The sequence below is a fragment of the Ornithodoros turicata genome, unplaced genomic scaffold (genome assembly GCF_037126465.1).
Source record: "Ornithodoros turicata isolate Travis unplaced genomic scaffold, ASM3712646v1 Chromosome29, whole genome shotgun sequence".
Taxonomy (NCBI): Eukaryota; Metazoa; Arthropoda; class Arachnida; order Ixodida; family Argasidae; genus Ornithodoros; species Ornithodoros turicata.
The window spans coordinates 1412061-1436825 of NW_026999353.1; the positions used below are offsets into that span (position 1 = coordinate 1412061).

The 24765-nt window shown below is 46.8% G+C and overlaps 1 protein-coding gene across 1 annotated transcript in view; it reads right to left on the reverse strand.

Annotated features, from left to right (window-relative positions):
- Positions 1-24765, reverse strand: part of LOC135373686 (caspase-3-like) — a 253647-nt gene that overhangs the window by 122236 nt on the left and 106646 nt on the right. The gene's annotated exons all lie outside the window — the stretch shown is intronic.

The window sequence follows — 24765 nt, forward strand, 5'->3', positions numbered from 1 at the left end:
CTCATTTCTGGCGACAGTTGTGTGATTCGATTCTCCCAAAATCTTATTGAACTGTGTGCCGCATGTTATGAAGATTAGAATTGTAGATTCCGCCTGCGCATCATGCTTGTTCATCACTTGCATCACGTCATTTGATAATAAATTCCTTTTAATATAGTATTGTCAACTGTCCAATCGTTTGAGAAAATATATACGCTGTGCAATTTAACTCATAAAATAAGCTTTCGCAAAATATTAGTGATCCTCTTTGTAAACAAAGATTGATGTAACATGCCTCTAAATTTCAATTAGCGATTCTTCTACAATTATTTCCTTCGGCTGTCGGTGTTGTCGTGTAAAGTCTCTTTGATTGCCAGTGCTGATTCCATGCGAGGATGTGTGGAATAAACGTCCTTAGCAATCTTGAGTCTAATCATAAGCTGTTTCGTTGCGATGTGTAGAATACGTTACAATGATGACAAAGAATACATTTATTATTTCAGTTGTAAACTTGTTTATTTCGATAAATTACAGTTCTATTCCAAACTCTGAAGTTTCCGTTTGTTGTCTTGATTGATGAATTCCGAAGACATCAAGTAGTTCATTCTGATTATTGGGCGCTTGTATCCAGCGTTGATTCACGCAGGCGATATGTTGTCGCCGTGTTTGTATTGCTTCAACAACTTGCACTTTGTTGCGATGAACTTGCAGTTTCTCATTGATGTTTCCATTCTTTGTATGAAGATTCTTGAATGGCGTACAAGAGAGTATTAGATGAAAATCGTCCGGTGGTCCACCGCAATGGATATGTTTGTTGAGTTTCAATAAGTGATGATACATCAGACCTTGCACGACAATATTGAACTTCTGTTCATTCGACATCATTGCAAGAACTGATAGAAAAAAATAAATATGTAGAGGCTCTAGTGGAACATATCACGTGATAAGATTTTTTTATGTACTTTCCGTTTCAACTGTTAGGTGTAATTTCAACAAATCCGTAATGAATCGCGCGATATAGACTGCTTGTACATGATAATTTCATCTGATTGCTTTCTTGATTAATGCAACGCCCATTGCGATGATTACAATTTCATTTGGTCTAGTGTATTCCAATTCTTCGTTAGCAAACCTCAAAAACTCCACCATCAATCCCAGTGCTTCTTCCGATGTTGACGTGCAAATATTTTTATAACTATTATAGATTCGGCATACAAGTTCATGCATCGTGAATTCCATAATTTCCACCATATCTCCGAATACGACAATGTCTAGGACGTATTGAAATGCTGTGATATTAGAATCATTTCGTAACTCTTCTTTTTTGAAGCATCTTTTATCACGTCCTCCCATGACCTATGGAAACGAGTACAAAATCGGTCCATCTCTTCAATGTAGAGCAATTGTCTGTTCTGTTTTGTAGAGTGCCTCTACACTTAATTAAATAATATCGGTGCTCCTTTTATTTATTAAAAAATATTATGTTATCGTGTTTAGAATGTTATTAATATCCACCTGTCGTGAGAATTATGAAAGTCAATTTACAAAAAAGATGTGATGAGTAAGACAAACGCGAGCTTTGAACGCGCTAGAACCCTCAATTCCCTGCAGTGATGGGCAGTACTTGAAGTACCAAGTACTCAAGTAGTAGTTTAAGTACATTTCTGGGTACTTGTACTTTACTTTAAGTACATTTTAAATCGTGTAGTTTGTACTGTACTTCAAATACTTTTTCCGAGTACTTCCCCATCAAGTACTGAAGTACCCAAACTTGGACTCCACGCAAAAAGTCATAAAAGAATATCAAAAATACACCATACTAAAAGCGCTAAATTGACAAGAAGAAGACGAAAACACACAGATAGGGCTATCTCTGAGTTTTCGTCTCTGTGCCGTCACTTCAGCGCTTTTAGTGGGATGCGGTACCAAGAGTCCCAGTCTGACATTTTACCAAAAAGGATTTTTGTGCTTTTAAAGAGCATATTCGTAGAAGCACATCTATTGTTGAGAGGCTGAAATGTTGAAAAAGTATCAACACTTCTATTATTATGTAAAACGAATGGAATACAATGACACGCACACATTATGACATTGCAACCGGCAGCACAATGGCTTGGTCCATTGTTATTTCAGTTCTCGCAATGCAGAGTTTTTATATGTTTTATATTGCTTTATTGTATGTCGCTTTTTTATATTGTTTCCTTAATTCGCAATTAATAAGCATTTTTATCACATTATATGTGTAGTTGCATTACATGATGAACACTCTGAATGACACACCGGCTTTCATTTTTAAATTTTACGTTTTTTTAGTTAGTCACATGGATTACATTGCAGCAGATCACAGTCATATAAAAATGAATGCTTATACTGTGCTTCATCCTTTTTTACTTTCTTCATATTCTTTTTCTAAACAAAAAGCAGCAAGAAATGCCCAGAAATATGTAATTTCTGTCGCCTTGTACTTTTTTCTCCTTGAAATTTTCTAGTCTGTTATAGGAGATGATTAGTACCAGAACACCACACTAGGCAGGTGATCCTGGATCAGTCAGGGTGTAATACTATTTTGCATAATCACAGCACAGCTGCTGATTACCTTTCTACATGTAACTGCAAATTATGACCTCTAATTAAGTTTATATTTACGGGTTAGCACTTAACCTAAGACTTTATGGCTTCAAAGCATTTGTCATGAATACTCGCTAAACTTTTGCCAAGTCAACAACAAAACAAGTCACAGATACTGAACAGTGAAATGCAAAGTGATACAAACTAAATTGACAATCTACTTGATTTATACTTGAAGTACTTTGTGTGGTACTTTGTACTGTACTTGAAGTACACTTGGAATTGGGTACTTTGTACTGTACTTGAAGTAGTAGTTACGCCACGTACTTGGTACTTTACTTTAAGTATAATTTTGAGGTACTTGACCCATCACTGATTCCCGGCTTGAGTTGTTGCAGTTACTTTATGACTTTCACCATGACCATTGTGGGATCTGTGGTGTTTTGGTTTCGGTTTAGATTGTAAATGGTTCTGCGGAATCCGCATCGGCAGTGTGATCAAGAATAAAGATGGAAGACATAACATACATTTTTGGCGACGAGGTCTGTCAAAATCCACAATAATCTGCGACACGGTAACAGAAGACACAGAGGTGCGCTGGACATCTACTTTACTTCTGCTATGCACTTTTCTGTTGTGCATTTCTAGGCACACAATGTCAGCGTATTTACCTGCTCTACCGTTCTTCCTCGAGAAGCCGGGGAAGCCACCTGTGCCATGGGTGCAATGGCGTCGCATGTTTGAAAACTATTTACAGATCGTGGATAGCAGGAACTTCACGCCTGAAAAGAAGAATGCAATGCTCGTCCATGCGCTTGGTACGGAAGGTCAGCGTATATCTATGCACTATCAGTGCCGTGTTCGAGTGACGAGAATCAAGTGTCCGGCACGGAGGCAAACGTGTTTGACAGCACCATGCGAGCCTTGGAGGCACGTTTTGCAGAGACCTACAATGTTGTGGCTGACAGACGAAAATTTCGGCAACGTGCTCAGAAGGAGGGTGAGAACATCGAATACTTCATCTCTGATCTTCGTTGTCTCGCGATAACCTGTGATTACGGTGCAGGACTTGACGAGGCGCTTCGGGACCAACTCGTCGAAAAAGCAAGGCTCACACAAGTGCGGGAAAGGTTGTTGCTTGAGGGTTCGTCACTAACATTTGCCAGATCCGTTACTCTTGCTGTACAAGTGGAGCAAGCCCGGCGTGAGGCCAATAACATGCAGGACGATGCAGCAGTGAACCAACTGCACAAGACGCCCCATAAGCATAGCAAAGCTTCTGCGAGAAAAACCGGCGGTTCAGCCCCTGCGGCACGAGTTTGCTACCGCTGTGGCAAGACAGATCACATGGCAAATTCCCAGAAGTGCAAAGCTAGAGAACGTACATGCAGAAACTGTCAAAAAGTGGGACATTTTGCTGCCATGTGTCGCAGCCAGGCTGTATCCGTTCACACCAGAGAAGTGGTGGAATCACAGGCAACAAAGGACGAAGCTTTGTGTGTACTGGAAGTGGACACCCCACGAAAGGCTACAATCAAAGTAGATCTTGACGTCGAAGGCAGCAGATTATATATTTTGATCGACACAGGATCATCAGTTTCTATTCTGAAGCGTGAGGACTTTCTTCGGATTGGTGAGCATACAACATCCTTGAGATCAGCATCCTCAATTTGCTTGACTACTCCCGAAACAAAATAGAACTTTTGGGCTGCACGGTGAAAAATGTGCATTACAACGGTAAAGGAGCCCCAATCGTTTTCTACGTTGTTGAAAAAGGAACATCACTTTTGGGCTAAGATGCTCTTATGGCTTTACACTTGACCATCGAGGGATCCACTTTACAGTGCTTGCAGACCCAAATAACCACTACAAGCCGTGAGGACATACAGAAGGATTTCCCAGAACTTTTCTCTCCTGGGCTGGGTCTGGCTAAGGGATTTGTGCACCGTATCAAAGTTCGTGAGGATGCAACCCCTGTCAGAGCAAAGTACAGACCAATGCCAGAAGTAGTCGAGAATGAAATTGATTCTGAGGTACAACGCTTGTTGACATGGATGTCATAGAACCCGTTGATGCTCCCGAATGGGTATCTAATGTTGTTGCAGTGCGGAAAAGAAGCGGTTCAATCCGACTGTGTGTTGACTTGCGCCAGCCAAATGCTGCAATTACCGCCGACTGTTTTCCTTTACCAAACATTGCAAGCTTAGTGGACGTAATGGCCAGTGCGGCTTACTTCTCCAAGCTCGATTTGAGATCTGCATACCATCAGGTGATGCTTCATGAAGACAGCAGGAACATGACAGCATTTATCACACGGGGAGGAGTGTTTCGCTATAAACGTATCCCGTTCGCTATAGTACGTATCCCGTTTGGACTGGCATCGGCTCCTTCAGCGTTCCAAAAGTTTATGTCCACAATTCTAAAGGACTGCAAAGGGGTAGTTTGCTACCTCGACGACGCCGTGGTCTTTGGCAGAAACATGAAGGAGCATGACCACAACTTGCATCAAGTGCTACTTCAGATATCCACAAGTGGTTTGAAACTAAATGAGAAGTGCACATTCCGTGCTAACGAGGTGAACTTTGTGGGATACCACATAACGGCAGAAGGACTCCACCCTCTTCAGTCAAACGTGTCTGCGCTCCTGCAAGCGGTAGCCCCTACTGACCGTCGCACCTTACGTTCCTTCCTTGGGATGATTGGGTTCTACGCGAAATTTATACCCAATTTTGCCACTGAAGTAGAACCTATAAGGGAGCTGCTGCGAGGGGAGAAGCCGTTTGAATGGACATCTCTGAGGCAAAAATGTTTTGAGCGTATCAAGCACCTACTTGCGGATTGCCCAGCATTAGCCATGTTCGATGGCAATTTGCCAACTGTAGTAACTACGGACGCTTCCGGGTATGGGCTAGGAGCAGTCCTGCAGCAATTTCATGGGAAAGATCTCAGAACAGTTGCGTTTGCATCTCGGACACTTTCTGCGCAGGAAAGGACATACTCAGCTTCAGAGCGTGAAGCGCTTGCATGTGTTTTCGCTGTAGAGAAATGGCACACCTACGTGTGGGGTCGCCGATTTGTGCTACAGACCGACCATCAAGCTCTGGTTACACTGTTGACCTCTCGGGGGTCAGGACATCGCCCACTCCGCATATCTCGTTGGTGCGCTCGTTTGATGAACTATACCTTCACTGTGCAATACAAACGAGGAGAAGATAATGTGATCGCGGACGCGCTATCGCGATTGCCTGCGCCAGCAGTGGAGACACAGGAGCCAGACGAGGAGGTCATCTGTTTGATAACAGACTGTGTTACCGAAAAAGAGCTCAAGGAAACAACAGACTCAGATGAAACACTGCGAAATGTAATGCGCTACCTGAGAGAGGGTTGGCCGTCTCAACGAGGGATGTCTGCTGACATTCTACCTTTTGCAAAGCTACGTGATGAACTTTCGGAAGTGAATGGACTTTTGCTGCGAGGGTCTCGGATTATTGTTCCGTCAGTTCTTACCGAGAAGATCATTGACCTAGCACATGAAACCCACCTTGGAATTATCAAGACGAAGCAAAGACTTCGGCTATTGTATTGGTGGCCAAAGATGGACTCTCAGGTTCAGAAGGTGGTGCACAAATGTGAAATCTGCCAGACTGCAGACAAGTCTGCTAAATCTTTCGCAACGCCGCTCACGCCCGTGCCTCTGCCAAAGGGACCATGGGAGAAGCTAAGTATGGACATCGTTGGACCTTTTGAAAACGGGCCGTCATCATGTCGTTTCGTGGTGACACTTATCGACTATTACAGCCGTTGGCCCGAGATAGCGTTTATGCAAACTACTACCGCCACGGCCATGATACAGTTTCTACGAACTGTTTTCGCCAGGGAAGGTTACCCGGTGGAAATAGTAACCGACCACGGTCCGCAATTCATGTCGCGAGAGTTTAAGGACTTCCTCAAGGAACGGGGCATCCGCCACGTGTTGTCATCCATTTATCACCCCCAAGCGAATGGGATTGTAGAGCGTTTTAACCGCGTTTTGAAAGACTTTGTACAGGTGGCAACACTGGAGGCACGCCCAGTGAAGGAAACGGCAATGGAGTACCTTGCAGTGTATCGAGCAACTCCTCACTGTGTGACGGGATTTTCTCCCTCTTTCCTCTTGCACGGAAGGAACATGCGCACCCGCCTTGACGTAGTAGGATTGCCTGCGACTGCGCTCTTCTCAGAGCCATCAAAAGAACTTGAACGTCTGCGGCAGCGCATGAAAGAATACCAAGAACGTGCAAAACGGTACACTGATGCGAAAAGAGGGGCAAGAGATCAACACTTCAAGATCGGGGAACATGTCCGAGTGAAGCTCCCCGGAAACCGAACAAAGGGCGAACTACGGTATTCAAAACCTCTCAAAATTGTGAGCTGCAAGGGTGCAAACACATTTCAACTGTCGGATGGCAAGGTATGGAACGCGTCGAAATTTTCACGAGTTCCCCAGGAATTCATGTGTCACGGAGAAAGCCAATCACAAACATCGCCCACCAGTTCCGGAGCATCTGAACCATCCGCAGCTGACAACACTTTGACTCGTCCGGCTGAGGATGCAGTTCCAAGGCGAAGTGCAAGGAAAAGGATGGAACCAAAGAAATTGAAGAACTATATTGCTTAGAACAAGCATTGTATTTGAGTATTTAGTGTGTCAGTACATGCTCTGTATTGAACAATTATCATTTTTGTCTCCATGAAAAGGGGAAATGTGGTGTTTTGGTTTCGGTTTAGATTGTAAATGGTTCTGCGGAATCCGCATCGGCAGTGTGATCAAGAATAAAGATGGAAGACATAACAGGATCCCCCTACTCCTTGCGGGCGTAACCTTGGCGAAAGTGCACGGGAGCTCAGCTTCCCTCTCTCAGTCGTTGTTTTTTCTTTTTTTGCTAGTGGGCTCTGAATGAAAAAGATGTGTTCCTGTGGTGTATCGCCCTGCTTGCTCAGAAAGTGTTTGCCTAAATTAATGACTGGTTTGAGTTTGCTTCAGATGATCGCTCGATTGATATTAATAAAAATATTCTACTAGTTGGGAAAGTATTTTTAAGTTGTGTGCGTTGATTTTTACTGTAGCCAACTTTTACATTACTTTGCATTTACAGATGAGTTGTCTGTTTGTGGCTTCTGCGTGTAGAAATTACTATTGCAAAGCTCTCATAAAACGATGTAATTAAATTTGATTCTCGTTTTCGAATGAGTATTGTTTCTATCATTAAATAAATTTGACTTTCTCTCTTTGCTTCAGATATTCACTCGATTGATAGTGTGTGAGTTGAGAATAATGTATGCATGATAGTTGTGTCAGTGCTGACATACATTAAACTGCAGCGTTTCTCGTTTTGGTTGAGTATTGTTTGCGCCGTAATATTTCTCACTTGTTCACGGTGTACGTTCAATTTTGATATACCACAAGATTTGACGTTCCTAACGGACAGCAGGTACTGAGCCCACTCAGCAGAAATTGTTTCTTCCCGGAAAAACATCAGGGAGGGGGGGGGGGGGGTCTCAATCTATTTATTTTCGTCAATACCTGTTACACACTTTCCTAATCGTTGAAACACACCACTGCATGTTACAGTTAAAAACAATGTTGGCCAAAAGTTTACAGACTCTTACGAGTTCCATCATCCGAATAACAAGGCCGTGGAACAACAGCACTACTTACATGGTAGGGGGCGTAACAATCGGGTATTGGTCCCGGATTTTTGTTTATCGAATGTTCTGTTTCTTTGATGATACACCGTGATTCTAAGTGCGTACCTACTCCTCAAATGTATTATTCGACCAAAAGAAGATATTCATCAAATTTTAACACCAGGGCGTGCTCATAAAGTTCTGATTGTGTCTTCGATGCTGTGCGAATATCCCTTTCGCATTCCCTCATTCGTGTTTGTGTTTTCCCGCCCTTAGTAGTCCCGCCGGTCACTGAAACGACATACCGCATTACATTCGGAACGTAATATTTTATACGGAACCCCGCATTTCTCGTTCCGTGTGAATTTATCCTTCGGATGAAATAGCGTCTGCCCAAATTTTATCCTGTGTTTGAATGCGGTGCGTATAACCAAAGCAAGTTCATCTTATAGCGAAGAGCGACAAGAGGACGTTTCTCTGCAGTCAGAAGCAACCAGAAAAGAAAACTTTTTTTCACCGTTCCGTTTCCCCGCCGCATTCGGCAGGTTGTTTGTCGGCGGCATTCAAACATGTGGACACCCACTTGGCTGACAGCTTCCCCATATCCAGCTCTTCACGAATTACAAACCCCATGCGTTCTCTGGATATGCGTGATGCATCTCCAATTATTTCAGCCGTCATTCGTCGATCTGCCAAAATTAGATGATCGACAATAGTCAACAATCTTGGCCGCTGACACCGTTGGAGGTTTCCCAGATCTTCCGAAGTTCTCAGTGTCAAAACCCACCATGCTGAAATTCTGCGCACAACGTTTTACGGTTAAGTATGATGGACGCTCGTGACTTAGTAATTACATCATGCACCCATAAGTTAAGGTCTCCTTAATGTGTGTTCACAGCGTTACCCAGCGTAATCCTAATTTTTCAACCCACAATCCCTCTTCCACACCGAATTCCCCTCGGGTTTCAGACCTTCATCATTTAACAATACATAGAAGGCCCGTGCAGTGCTATAACTGTCAAAGCTTTGGCCATCTTGCGCGAAATTGCAGAGGTTCTTCCAGGTGTGGCATATGCGCTGGGCCTCACCGCCGATCTGACTGCAACAATAAGAAGAGCCAAATTGTGCCAATTGTAAATCTGGCCATCCTGCATCCTTCTCTTTATGTTCTGTGAAGAAAAAAGACATCAAGATCGGATATTACGCCTTCCTTCTGACGGCCCCAGGGGCGGCAATGCCACCGTCACGCCTCGTACGGATGAGCACAACTTTCCTACACTCCCACCCCGGTCTTCGCAAGGCGAACGGAGATTGCAGAACGCCACCGCGACGAAGCCCATCAGCACCAGCCACCCGACACATCTGGGTCCCTCAAAGCAGATTACACGCACTTACGCCGGTTTAACAGACCCATCAGTCATGAGACGACAGTTAGCAGCACCAATCACCGAAGCTGTCCCCTCTCTGACACTAATCTCTGCTGTACTCACAGCAGTCAAGGCAATTGTCTCTGCTTTACCTCGTGCGTCGCAACTGCCCGATGTTAAAGCGCTTTCGGCGCTGGAGGCATATCGCTCTCTCCGCATGATGAAACTGTATAGAAAGGCCATCGCGATGCAGTGGAATCCTCACAGCCTACGCCACTGGATGACTTCAATGCGCATCATACGGGCTGGGAAAGCCGTAGAACAGACGGACGGGGGAGGAGATTATTAGAAGCAAAGGAGATTCTCTTCTCAGTCCTACACTTTTTAATGTGATAATGGCAGGACTAAAATCGATAGTTCCACGCAAGGTAGCATTATCCGTGTATGCCGATGGCGTTGCCCTTTGGACAGTAGGCAAGTCACCACCAGCCCTTCAGCGCCGTGTACAACAAGCCTTAAACAACGTTTATCTCTACCTAACGCGACTTGGAATAGACCTTTCTCCCGAAAAGTGCCTCGAGCTCCCTTTCACTCACAAGGCTGAGTAATTTCCCTCTTTGGTGCACGGAAGCTCGAGCCCGTGCGTTCCCCTCGCTTCCTTGGTATGGTCCTGGACTCCCACCTGCGCTTGGCTCGCCGCACCAAGCACCTAGAAAACCAAAGTGCAGCGATGGGTTCCTGCCATTAACATCTTTCTGGCTTCGGCTGGGGCTGTGATCAACTGTCTCTCTCTCTCTTAGGCGTTCACGCGGGGGGGGGGGTATGTTTATTGTGAAAAAAGAGAGGCAGGTAAAAAGGAAAGGTCAGCCAGGCAGAAGTCGACTTGCTATTCCTTGTAAAAAGAAAGGAAAAAAAACAGAAACAGAAAAGGAGAAAGGCGCGAGCGGCACATGGGCAGCAGGGGGACATGAGTACACGACCGCTTAGAGGCAGTCCAGAAACCCAGAGTCACCCAGGAAGCATACTAGCGCTCTGGTAACAGCCCATTGCTTCTGCTCTACGGGGCCCAGTACGGTGGCCAAAGAGAGGTCTCTGTGCCCCAAGGCAGGTAGGCGGTGCGTGAGTGCGGTCCGAGGAGCGGCATATCTTGGGCAGGTCAAGAGTAAATGATGGGTGTCGGCGTCGATGGAGCAGGAGGGGCACGTCGAAGAGGGACGCTGCTTGATCTTGAACAGGAACGATGGAGTACGGGCAACATTCAGGCGGAGACGATGGAGAGCCGACTCTTCCTTTCGAGACAGCCGTAGCAGCCGTGGATGCGGTGGAGGAAGGTGTTGGCTGCGACCGTGTTTTCCATGAAAAGGCAGGTGTCGAAGGAAAGGCGCCGGGGGATGTGTATGCGGCAGACGGATGGTGATAACGGGATGACAGTGTTGCACTCAGCTGCGCCATGAGCGCGCTTCGCTGCTGCGTCGGCACGTGTGTTTCCCGGCAAGCCAATGTGGCTTGGCACCCACTGAAACCACACGGAGTGGCCGGAGGTGAAGAGGAGGTTGTGCACAATCAGGATCAGTGAGCGGATGTCAGAAACCACTTGCGAGCGAGGCGAAGACAGTGCCTCCACCGCCGACTTGCTGTCTGTGAGAACTGTCCAGCTTCCAGGTGGACGAGCGGATACAAGCTTCAGTGCTTCGTGAATGACTACAAGCTCCGCTTCGGTGGACGACGTTTCGTGGGGGAGGTTGAAGGCTTGTTCGATGTTTTCGGAGGGGAGGAACAGTGCTGCTGTGAAGACGCCCGCGGAGACCGAGCCGTCGGTATGTATTTGCAGTCGCATGGCTGTGTAGGGCGTCCAGGTGCTCCAGCACGAGGTACCGCAGGACAGGCGGGGATGGTCGTTTTTGCTCGTGATGCCAGGGATATGTGTGTACACGGTGGGTGTGACCATCGACCACATTGGTGGGGTGTAAGACGAAGTAGACGCAGTTGACGGGACCGACACCTTCAGTCGCCGGACAGCGGCACCGAATGCCGACGCAGGGCAGTCATTGTCGATGTTCCGCAAGTGGTGTGCGGGATGACGAGTAAGGTATCGTGAGTAGGTGCGGAGGGTTTCCAGGTCGCGGAGAATGTGTGCTGGAGACTCCTTGCCTTCTGCTAGTCTGCTTGTCTGCTAATCTCCTTGTCTCCGCGCAGGCTGCGGGCCTGGATGTTGAGGAGCTCGCATTCATTGGCTTTGCTTACGGCGTGGAGGACTGGGAGGCTGTACCTCGGGGTTCCGGTCACCAGGGAGGTGTGGACGAGCTTAAGGTCGGTGCAGCTAGGACCCCATGACGTTCACGCGGCTTTGGTGAGGGCGACTGCGCTTTACAGCCTTCCAGTCTTGTACAGGTTTCCACAACATCGTTAAATACCCTTCAGACTCTGTTCGCACGAAGCCTTCGTCGCTGCCTTGGCGTTCCGAGAATGGCTGAAACACGGCAAGTCTCAGCTGAAACTGGAGAACTCCCGGTGGAGGTCCTCGGTGAGCGGCAAACGGCTTTACACTTCCTACGTTTGCGTGCGCATGTTCGCCGTCCCCACTCCTCAGGAAAATTCGCTACCGTCCTATTTTCATCGTGTGGCACAGAGGGCACGCCATGCTCTTACCGGGTTCACACCTAGGACTGTCACACCGCCGAACGCCCCCTGGTGTATGCCTGTGCCACTCACCTTCGCTGGTCTTCCTGACCTTCAGGCCAGCAGAGCTCAGGTTCCCCTTTAAGTCCTTCAAGCCCATTTTTATGCTCTCGTAGACGCGAACTTTTCCACCTCTACCGCAGCATACACTGATGACGCACCTCGAAATGGCAAGTCCGCGTCAGCATTTGTCATCCCGGAAGAAGGCGTTGTTCAAGGACGTCGCCTTTGACATTGTACATCATCCACAGCGGCGGAACTCTACGCCATACTTTTCTTTTTGCAGCACATTGTTCATCCACCCCCACCCCACCCCCCGAAATTGGGTGGTCTTTACTGACTCAGCATTTGCACCGCAAGCAATTGAAAATTCTGGCATACGAGGCTTCTCTGCGCCTTGGTTGTGGATGTGTTAACCGCTTACAAACTTGTCTACGAAGCAGGGCATCGGCTCGCTCTCCAATGGGCTCCCGTCCATTGCGGTGTCGGCTCTCTTGTCTCGGATACGAACACGTATTTCCACTGCTGAACTCGATTGCCTTCTGACTTCTATGGTTACCCGCTAACGGACCGCCGACATACTACCCCCACCATGCTGAGCACAGTTCACCCAGCGCTCGCTTTCCGCATGGCAGCACATATCTATCGTCAAGATGCCGCATTAGTTCATCGAATGTGCCTCGACGTGGACTTCACAGTAGTGGAGCTACCGCTTGAGACAAGTTCACTCTCCCCACTGCAGTCACCGCGGTGCTGTTGAAGATCTCGAGCACATTCTTCTCCATTGCTCACACCAACACCCTTCCCGCTCCGTACTCTCCGCCTCCCTCAACGAGCTAGACTCCCGCCCCCTGTCCCTCACAAAATTGCTTCGCCGCTGGCCGCATCCACCTCACAAACGCTCTGCCCTCAAGGCTCTCTTCATCTTTTTGGACGCCACAGGACTTCGATCATCATTGTAACGGGTCCCATTACTTCATTCCCCCTTCCCCTCCAGCGCTGGGGTAGAGCATCGCCCCGGGCGATGAAACTCTCTACCCATCACCCTGAAATAAAGTTGTTGTTTGTTAGACTCTTTTCGACCTCATCTGATGAAGTTTAAAGGTTTGCCCTCACTGTAGCGTCTTGACGCGCAGGCATCGGTTCCGTTGGCCTGTATCCGTCAGTTACCATGACAACGAGCTAACGGAGAGCTCTCACGCACGGATGTACAAGAGTTCGCAACGCCTCAACTTTTCCGCACAGCAGCGCGTTCGACGCAACATTGAGACCAATCAGAGCGGCGAACCTGACGCATGCGCAGTTTGTATTTAGCAGGTAAACAGCAATGGCGCCCGGCTGAGCAGCGTTGTGTGGTTTTGTGTATGTGGTGCTGCCATGGGCGTTGCAGTGCAATAAATGCTTTGCAGCAAAATAGAGGTGACGAGGCCAGATTGTTAAAAGGCAGTGCAGCGTGAAAACGTTTGTTCTTGTCTCCTTCATTTTCTGCTGCAAGAGTAATACTGGGCCACAAGCGCCGCTGACCGTCACCGTTTCCGAATTTTCTACATCGAGGCACCACAGCACGCAAACAAAACTCTTTTAAAACACGTTGTTCAATCGTACTGCCTTCGCTGTACCTTCGTGTGTGCTGTACGGGCATGCACTGAACCCATGTTGGTGCGCTTCGTTGACTGCGTGTCTCAACCGACGGACGTATAGGTCCGTGGCTGTGAGAACATGTCAACGCATTGCGCTGCGTTGGGCGCTGGGGATGCGTGCCAACGGAAGGGAAGCCTGTGCGTCAAAAGGCACCAGTGATGACCAACCTTAACTTCTAGGGGCGACGGCGTAGCAGCCTTCAGCCAGTGGTTTAGTTGATTGGGTCCATCGCCATCTGACACTTCACACCACGACACCGCTAGTTGGACGGAAGTTATTCCTGCTGTATTCCTTGGCCTTCGCTCTGCCCTCAAATCTTACACACACTGGTCCTCTGCGGAACTGGTTCACGGGACCACGCTCCGGTTGTCTGGACAGCTTATTTAAACTACTGCCCCTGCCTCCACCACAGACGTTTCAGGCACACCAGCAGTACGCTCAGAGGGTTAGTGCGCCAATGAACAACCTGTGATCGACACCACTACGTGCTCCTTCTTATGTCAGAGTATTCGTGAACCAGGACCTGACAACCTCCACACACATCTACGCCAGTCGGCATGTCAACCATAGGTCTCGTCGCCCACGCTATGATGGCGCCATGAAAGTTCTCCAATGCCTGTGTTGTCCTCAACAGTGGTCATCGTGAAGTCATTTCCATCAACAGGCTGAAGCCGGCCTACAGTTCTAAAGATCCTGCAACTGGAGTGCAACCATCGACATGGTCATTGCCGTCTGCACCTCCTGCTCGAATCTCAACTCTCTCCGACCTTGGGAATCGAGGACGGCAAAGTTGTGTAAACTGGCTTCACCACCTAGCCTCCTGCGCTGCCTTTCACGCGCTGATTTAGACTTCGTCTGTCTAGAGGGGGACCCATCTGTAGCGACAACAGCTGTCGTGCGGCTCTCGCGCATGTTCCTACCGACCTGTCCGTCAGCACAGCTACCATAATCAACCTTGTTAACCCACGGACAGGATGCACCCCAATATTCGAACCTGAATATCGGAGAGCATTCGGTGCGTGAGTTACCAAGTCTGTTAAGGTAGCTGTGCTGGTGGGGAAATCGGTACGAACTTGTGTGTGAGCCACACGACAGCTGTCGCAGCTGTCGTCGTCGTCGCTAGAAGTAAAAATGTGAACCCACACGGAAGCACTCAACACATAATGTCCCGAGGATATTCTCGTGATCCCGTCACGCCGGATATCAAGAGATATCCCGTTACAACTTTGTGTGGGCATCCTATGGATATAAAAATGGGACTCCATCTGGAATGAAACATGAAAGTCACTGAAAAGGTTATCCAGCTGTAGGACTCGAGCCCACATCTTCTGGATTACCGGCCCAGGGCTCTACCAATTGAGCTAAGCTAACACACCTCCCCAGCAACTTCCAAGGGTGCGTCATCTGAAGAGACAAACGGGCCACTCTCTCCCTCTCTCACCTATCCTCCTTTCACTCTTACATTTTTGCTCACTCATACCCACATTCCCGAAAACTACATGGACTGCCGTGTTTTTCGATAGCTATGGCCTTCCAGTCATCGAAGAAAACCTCAGAAGAACCCAACTTGTGAACGAGTATAATGATAATATAAACTGTATTCAATCGCTTTTTCGAGATACGGCGACCTTTTTTATATCTACATAGCCACACGTGTTGAAATAGTACAGCATGAAAAATTGTGTATCGATGTTTTCCTCTAACCTCGAAGAGAACAATGAAACAATGAAAAGTTTTTTCATGAGGGAACTTGCTTTGTAAACATTTACTTTCTTTTTCATGACAAACATTGTACGCTTGAGAGAAAATATTCGAACGTGCAGACCCGACACTTTTCGCCGTACCGCACTGACTTCCAGGGAAGTGCCAAGAGGCCAGTATCGACAATAGATTGGTCGGTTGAAACCCGTGTTCATTATGTAGGGGTCCACCTCCTCACCACTTTTGTACCTTTCCAAGAGCTCGAGCTTGTAATCTACGAAGCGCTTTATTTCTTTGCAATCTGGTGGTGAACAGATGTAAGGGTATCGCCTTGAGAATCAAGCAAAAGTCGCCCTCACAGCCACCGCCGTGAATGAATTCGTGTAATCGAGCTAAATGTCCGTACGTTCATGTTTGAACGAAGGTTGGAACCCTCTTCTCGGGCGTCATACTGAGACGGAATGAAAGTACAACATTGTTTTATTTGTCGTGAATGGCTACAAGAAGGGGGCGTGCACAAAGAGAGAAAAAGAGTTATCATCCAGCTTTGGCTTCATAGCCAAGAAGACATCCCAAATACGGACGAAGTCTAGCCCATTATCGGAGTTTCTCGACCACTGTCCACCGCAGCGGCATGTGTGCAAATGTCCACCAATCCTCTCGGGGGCAAGAATCTCTCGGGGGCAGACATCAAGGTAAAGACCAGGGACAAATCTCTTGGCAGGAGCCATTCGTAATCTTACAACACAAATTGCCCTGAGAAACACTTTTGAATTTTTTTTTATCTTCCGCAGGTACTGACTGACACTGCTGATCCATCTTCTCGTATTCGTCCTCCTCTTCCCTCACGAGCCGAATTCCTTTCAATGTACGTCGAACGGTACTGTTTGACAGCCAAGAAACGGCAGTATGAATCCGTCTGTCCAATGGAATTGTTCTGAAAAATTGTTCTGTTATAGAACACTTAAAACTCAAGGTGGAAACCAACGTACCTTTCACCCATAAACCATCGCAGTTGGTGCAGAAAAAGCGGGCACCGCGGGCACGTGTGGCGGAAAGAAACCGATATGACGTGCTGCAAGATTGTTGTAAACTGAAATCGAAACTCTAAAACCACAGACCTTTTTGACAACACGAAAATCACTTACTGGGATCCTCCAGGCTGAGCATCCTTTCTACACGAATAATGCAAAAACTGCCGCTTCAAAATTTATAATAGCGCTTTTCCTCTCACTCTCTCTGACGTCCTCGAACAGGTTTTAATATGAGAGAAACTGATGTTCTGAGGCTGGAACACATAGAAGGGACAGATACAAACAAAGCCTCAAATTGCCTAAGAAATCAACGGTTTTAAAATGTTTGGAATACTGCTGTTGGAACACCGAGGTATGAAATTAAAAAAAAAAATATCCTTATAGAAGAAGCAAAGCGTGTCTTCTCGTCATAGAAGCAAAAAAAAAAGAAAAGGTGAATCAGCGTAACTTGCTGGATATGACACAACCGGATGGACGCGAGGGTGGGAACCCGCAGCTTTAAAATGGGCATCTCGAGACTAATCTCCGGTGCTCCACCCCTGCTTGATCACAATCCAAACCTTCCAGACTACATTGGACATACGGCTTCATCTCTTCTTCCGCCCGCTCTCTGTTTTTTTTTTCTTTTCAAAATAACTCCTATCTAATACCACACGCCTTTCTGTAGGAGTCACCGTCACGCACATCGTACAGGTATTCTTCAGTTTGATTCCAGGGTCTCTCCAAATTGTGTTCTCCAAATGTTTTCGTTGCCCCAAGAAGAAGATATTGAAGCAGCGACCATAGAAATTTTAATGACATGCTACGTCACGTAGTGGCAAGAAGTCGCCATGTACTAGTGGACTGGGGGGGGGTGCTCAATTTAAGACTCCCCTAAAGCTTACAGGGGTCAAATTCGCCATTAGAAGGCACTGCCATTCAAGTTTCTGTGCTGCGAGCACCTCCTCCACGCACCAGTGGAATAGAACTAGCGCCGAGGGCGGGAGAGAACTTGTGAAACACTGGTTCGTCAGTCAAATACCCATGAGTTTTTTATACACCTTTTTCACTGGATGTTCATCGGGTACATTACTACTAGACGGGATCCCTAAGCCCTCGCCTTAGAAGACTACGACGACGACCTGGACGAGGTTGAATTAAAAAGAGTCAACACCAATTACCATCATGTAATCCACGCAATCAAGATTGATCACTGACGTATCACGTGATGACCTCTTCCAATAAAATAGAGGAATGGCAAATCGCAGACCCTGCCTATAAAAGCGAACGTGGGACAACCAGGAGCTAAAGACGATGATGCCTGCATTGACTCCATCACCACCACCACCATAACGCAGGTGATTTGCCAGCCCAGAAGTGCATTTCGCCCTAAATCGATTGATGAATGAATCTCTTCTTTATTTCTTAGTTTCTAGCCTGCGGAAAATTATTCAAAATTTGGGGAAGCAAGTTTACGGGCAATACGAACTCTGACTAGGCTGACCTTTATTGTCTTGGCTCCGAACTGCTGGAGAATTATTCCAAATTGGTATATAGAGAGAGAGTTCATGACAAACATGAAATATAATCAGGCTAATTGTGGATAATTAAGAAGACTTTACTCAGGTTAATATGCGATACAAAATCAAATTCCGTTATTCGTTCTCTCTGGAGCAATTTTAAAATGTGGATAGCAGAATTCGTACCTAACACAAAATCTCATTATGGCAATGTTTCATTCAAAATTGTGCCGACCTTGATTCGCGTTTTGTCATACTATTCCGAATTGGGAAGAATTCGTGCTTAACGCGAATTTAATTATTGTAGCGTGGGGGGATGTCGGGGGCAAAGTTCCAACGATAACATCACAGAGCAACTAGAGGGAGAGTGGTGACGACTATAAAGGCCACCCTGTCCCTACGAGGATTTATCGCAACCCAATAAGGTCATCAAACTGACACAACGCGACCATGGTCGTTTCGTAGAAAAAAAAAAAGTAAGTCGAACGACAATGATGATTGTTGTGTTTGTTCCATATCTGGTATTGGTTTTCCTGAAATGACAGCCGAAGTCACCGCCTCTCATCAAGTCAAAAAGCACAATTTCTACTGGACAAGGACACTGTCAGCCACTGAGCCACTGCGTCAACCTCTCCCATAACCCATATTCAACAACAACAGCCACAAGCATTCCTCAACCGCAAAGAAAAGTGAGTGTTGTTTGTTAGAGATAATCTAGTATTGATTTTGTTTGACCGCAGCCCCACGCTGTCTTGTACGGCAGTACGAGCCCCCTGGCGTCGGGGGAGGGTCGCCCCAATCGCCGGGCAGGTTTGCCGAAATAGTCCTCCCCCGCAGTTACGGTAGGGCCGCCGCGCGACAGTTGACCCCAACGTATAACTGTGCTTGGCTGTCCCGTGTCTGAGAGAGGGGGATCCTGGTGGTTGAGTAGACCCAGAAGGTTGTTTTGGACCCTTCGGGCCCCTCTGGGAAAGCAACACACCACTTTTCCCTTGCTTCCCATAGACGGGCGATTCTGATTGGCCCGATCAGGATGATTCAGCCAGTCGCTTTGTGAGGCCGACAGCGGCGAGCTGTTTCACCACCACCACCACCACCACCACCGCAGCCGCCAGCTCCCTTTTCATTACTTTTTTTCTCTTTGTAGTCCCGCCCTCACCCTCTTTGACACCAAGGGTCAACTTTGTGCAGTACGTATACCTTTAGAAAACTGCACTCGGGTATAGTGCAGAGGCAGTGTTAACGTGTGGGCCACGTTCCCTCGTTGAGCGTGATGGTGGGTGACACACTTGCTGCACCAAATAACTTTGATCAAATATGATAATAAAATATGATCGGCGCCACAAAAGGCACCGCACCGAAGTGCAAACGTGACAGTTTTTCAATTCCACTTCAGAACCATGGTTCCTGAAGATCCTGATTCTAAGGCTGAAGATCAGTCAAACCCACTAGCTATTGTCTCTCCCTTTCTCGTGGCTAAAACTCTAGAACAAATCATAGATAAATTATACAACGCAAAAAAAAAAAAAAACAGAACTGGTGACATCGACATTGAGGTCCAGAAGAGGCAGCAGAGCTCAGCACTGTTGTCAGTAAAGCAAATTGGTGATATTCCAGTTTCAGTGACTGCGCACCGCACGCTAAACAGAGTCAGACGAGATGTTATCTTTAGTCAGTAGTTAGTGCAGTGCTCCGAAACAAAGATCGAGGAGGGTGTAAAAGACTGAGGGGTGACCAGTGCCAAACGGATATCCATCCGCAGGAATAAGGGAATACCAACCAGGCGCGTCCTATTATCTTTCCAACTGCACGCGCTCCCCGCAGAAATAAAGGCTGGGTATGTAAACTGCCACGTCTGACCTTACCCAAGCAGCAAGCCAATATTGGACCCATATCGGCTGTCAAGGTTACCAATATTGGTCCAATATGAGACCAATATGGGGAGTGCAACCAGGATCCATATTGGTCTAATATGGGCTGCCCATATTGGCAAGCCCAATTTTTCCATATTGCGCCAATATTTTCGTGATAACGCCAACGGGGAGTCGATGTAACAATACAGCATTATCCCGTTTAATATTCCAAGTAGGTCGGATGGATAGGGGAACGTGTACCTGCTCTGGTACTTAAGATTGTATTTGTATTGGACAGTAAAGTAGTCATAAATTGCAGTTCGTCCTGTCTTGTGTGTGCCTTTTGTCTGTGTTTAGCTCTAGACAGGGGACCTGTTATTTATTCAATCACTATCCCTAGATTATTTCCTTTATTCTGCTATAATGATTGCATTGTGAACTATTGCAGAAAAACACCATAGATAAGAGGAGACTGTAGCATTTCATTCCCAAACTCTTACTGTACAGGAAAAATAATGGTTCAGCAAGTCATGTCCATCCCAGCCGAGAGCCGAGCAGCTAACTGAATAATGACGCTTTGTTCCTCCTGAATAAAGTCACACACCTGTACACCTGTAGCCTCAGTCAGTTGCTCGCTGGCTGTCGCGGAGAGCAGACGTGTGCTCGGTTGCTCCGCCGTTCCCGCGCTCGCTCAGTTTCTGGCTTGCTGTCGCAGAGAGCAGACGTGTGCTCGGTTGCTCTCCGCAGTCCCCGCGTCCGCTCAGTTTCTGCCTGGCTGATGAGCAGTCGCCGCGGGGGAAAAGGTGAGTGATTTGCCTCGCTCCATTTCTTGAATGTTTGCCGTGGCCCCGTGTTTAGCGGTGACCAACGAGTGATTTGCTGATGTTTGACTGTGCTCGTGTTAAGCCTTTTTGCGCATGTTTGACTTGTTCAGCAGTGACCAAGCCTTTTCTCCGTGTTGACGCGCGCTTAGCGGTTCCCGCCTTGTGTTAGCTGCATAGTGTTGTGACGCTGTGGTTAGGCCTAGTCGATTGCCTTTTCCCTGATCTGTTCTGTTTTCTGTTTAGCAATAGCGGTTAGAACTTTTCTCACGCATGCCTAGACTTGTTCAGCAGTGTTGCCATTTTTTACCTGCCGCTAGTGTCTTGTTCTGTCTTTCTCGCATAGAGCTATGATGGTGGCGCCATCTGGTGTGATGCCTTGCAACTAATTGGCCACCTGTCGTCGATCTCTGCAACTGCTGGGTGCCAACTACCAACATGACGGGCGCTGGTCACTCGGGTGTTACGGAGCGGCTTCTTTGCCGCGGCATCGTCGATTTTCGAATAAATTGTTTCTCTCCACTCTATTTCTATATATCTATTTTATTTTCTACCTATTTTTTATTTTCTATGGACTCTCGTAGTGCACAACGCTCGGGTGGTCTGGACACGACTTAGACGCTTCCTAATTAGTGTGGTGGCTCCCTGGAGGGTGCTGATTAATGTGGGGGTCCCAATTAGCTCTAATTGCTAATTAAATGTGTCCAGATGCCTTGTAGCGATGTGCACTATGAGAGTCCATCGCATACTACTTTTCTGAAGCCACCATCTTGATTCGCGATGCCAGTGCCTACTGAGACTGAGAGCGTGGTCGTTTGAGCGAAATTACGCGTCCTACAACTAATGCGCATGCGCAACAGTCGGATCAGACGTTTAGAAATGTGATGCGGGCAAGCTTTCGCTTGTCCCACCCTACAGTTGGCAATACAACTACCAGGGTCCTACAGCAAGACTGGCATAACTCCTGTTCGTTTTTTCGCGGATGCAGTGTTGTTTTTCTAATGCTATGCAACGTGGATCAATAAGAAGATCTGGAGAAACGAAAAACCAAGAAGAAGACAGAAGTAATATCGGTAGTGGATATTAAAAGGGGGTCACTGAGCGTCCGAAGTTGGGGAAGTCGGTACGTGACTAGTTCACACCGCCGCAGCCACAAACACAGACAAAAGGCACACACAAGACAGGACGAACTGCAACTCACGACTACTTTACTGTTCAATACAAATACAATCTTAAGTACCAGAGCAGGTACACGTTCCCCTATCCATCCGACCTACTTGGAATATTAAACGGGATAATGCTGTATTGTTACATCGACTCCCCGTTGGCGTTATCACGAAAATATTGGCGGAATATGGAAAAATTGGGCTTGCCAATATGGGCAGCCCTTGTTAGTCCAATATGGATCCTGGTTGCACTCCCCATATTGGTCTCATATTGGACCAATATTGGTAACCTTGGCCACGACTTAGACGCTCCCCAATTAGTGTGGTGACTCCCTGAAGGGTGCTGATTAATGTGGGGGGTCGCAATTAGCTCTAATTGCTAATTAAACGTCTCCAGAAGCCTTGTAGCGTTGTGCACTATGAGAGTCCATCCTATACTACTCAGAAAGTGGAAAGTTCAGTTGTCGAGTTATAGTGAATGGTACAATGAGATTGCCACATACGTTGACCGTTTCGAACAATGTGTATAATTTGCAGGAAGTTGTTCGATGTAACGACACATTGAATTGGGCATTTCACACAATTCAACGACCAATCTTGCAGTGCTGATTGGGCATTTGTTGAACACGGGTACGTACAATTTTCTGCGTTTTCAGCGAATATGGGCTGTAAACGGGCAATATGGGGCAGGATTTCTCCGATATTGGCTCAAAGTGGGACATATGGGACCCATAATTCCCGGATTTTCCCCATGATAGCTCTTATTATAGCTAGCTTTTATTATATAGTTTACACGCTGCGTACTATTCGTATGGAAAACCTCATTTTCTCGGTTGTTCTGGTACTACTGTGCTACTGTGCACTAAAATGTGATGTCGGCATAGATCTAATTATTTTATAAATTTCAGGTTGCTTCTGGCAGTATGCAGATCAAAAACCTTGTGCTAAAGGGAAGGACCTTGCCGACAGACTGAACCGGGTGAGTGTATACCTGGCAGACATGCTAAAAAAATGTAGAAGTGTTTCCATGACTATGAAATGTTCAGAAAGCAAAAAGCAACTGTATGTATTTCATTTAAATTAGGCGCTACATGCCCATTGGGGACCATTCATTTACGGACTCAATGGAAGGCCGTACAGAGAGGGGGCTGTACGGTGGCCATTCGTGTACGGTGGCCGTTCAATGCCATAGGTCATTAGGGTCCATTGGGGTCGTTCAGTTATACCGTTCAACTTTGAACGGACACTTGTATGTTTTTTCCTAGTAGGGAACTGGGCATTATGAGGCCCAGATTGCAAAGTAAAAGTCAGTATGTGGGAAATCTGGGCGAAACGGGTCGCATATTGCACCCGTATCGCTAATTACCAGCCAATATGTGCGCAATATTCTTTGCCGCTTTGGTATATATCCAAACCGCGTCCATGTTTTAATATGCTAGAGATTCGACCACCATTTCCAAGTGTGCCGCGGACACCTGATCTTCCCGAAGTGCGCGGGTGACGGAAATGATCATATTCCAGAGTCGTGCAAAAACGGTTTCCGTTATGTCAAGTGCGAACGCAACCATCCCTCCTATTCAACAAGCGACGAAAAAGAAACTAGATGCACGGGCGAAAATGTTGGAAAGGGTCCTCCTTTCGGGGTCACTCTGTCTTCTGAATACTGGGCTACCTATCTATGTAAACTCTGCAATACAAAATTTTTCTTCCATAGGTATTTCACGATGCAACTCATCCATTTTCCAGTTTCATGGCTGGACAGTTAAACAGAATCCTTGGGGAAGTGATCACTTCCCTGTAGTCTTACATTTCCGTGGCCCTATAAACAGTTTCATGACACGATCACCACGGTGGAAACTGTCGGAGGCAGACTCGAATTCATTTAGAGAAGAAGCCAACTTGGCGGCTTTGTCTTCTGAGATAATGTCGACCGAGGAAGTAAATAATGTTGTCACCCACATAATTATAGGCGCTGCTCAACGAGCCATTCCGCAAACATCTGGATGTTCCCAAGCATCCCAAACCTTTGTGGACTGGTAAATGCTGGAAAACACCGCCATAAGTAGAATGTCAGAAAGACTTAAAAATTGATACTAAGAGGAAAAACGCGAATCTCAGGGGAACGCAGTATCTGCAGTGTTGTCTATTCTGTTGTTAAACAGAAGTCACCAGAAATCGTCTTCAGCCTCTTTGGTCGTGAAACCACATTTTGTCGATATTTTCATCAAACCCGTCCCGCGGTGCTGGTTATCAGAGGAGAATGCGTGCTGAACTCTAATAATTCCCCTCCCTTTCAAGTTTCATTCCTCTTCGCATTTACACGTGCTCAAACGTACAGTCGGCTTTGCAGCATGCGGAAGTGTCGTTAGGCTAAGCCCTCTCAAAGTGTGATGTCTCACATTTTAGTCGCACTTTCATGCCCTCGGGAAGAAAGTTGGCTCGCTACAAAACCAAGACATTAGCTTTCGGTTCCAAACGTGGTCCCCCATTTTTGTGAAACTGCAGTGGAAAAGTACCTAAAGCGGATAGCTTCTGATGTATAAGACTGTGAAATCATGATGGAGCGGTATTCTACTTCCGTCCTATTGAGTACAATATGTAAGATTTGAAACCCCTGGGCAACGGAAGCCTTTATAGATATACGCATTTGATATACGCATATGATATATAGATATTCTTGTATATGGATCTCACAGGATCCAGTGTGGAACCAGTGAAAAGTGCCGACGTCTTCCGACGTGTTGACGTTTTCCGCCTTATGCATTGCGTCTATGGGTGTAAAGCACGCTT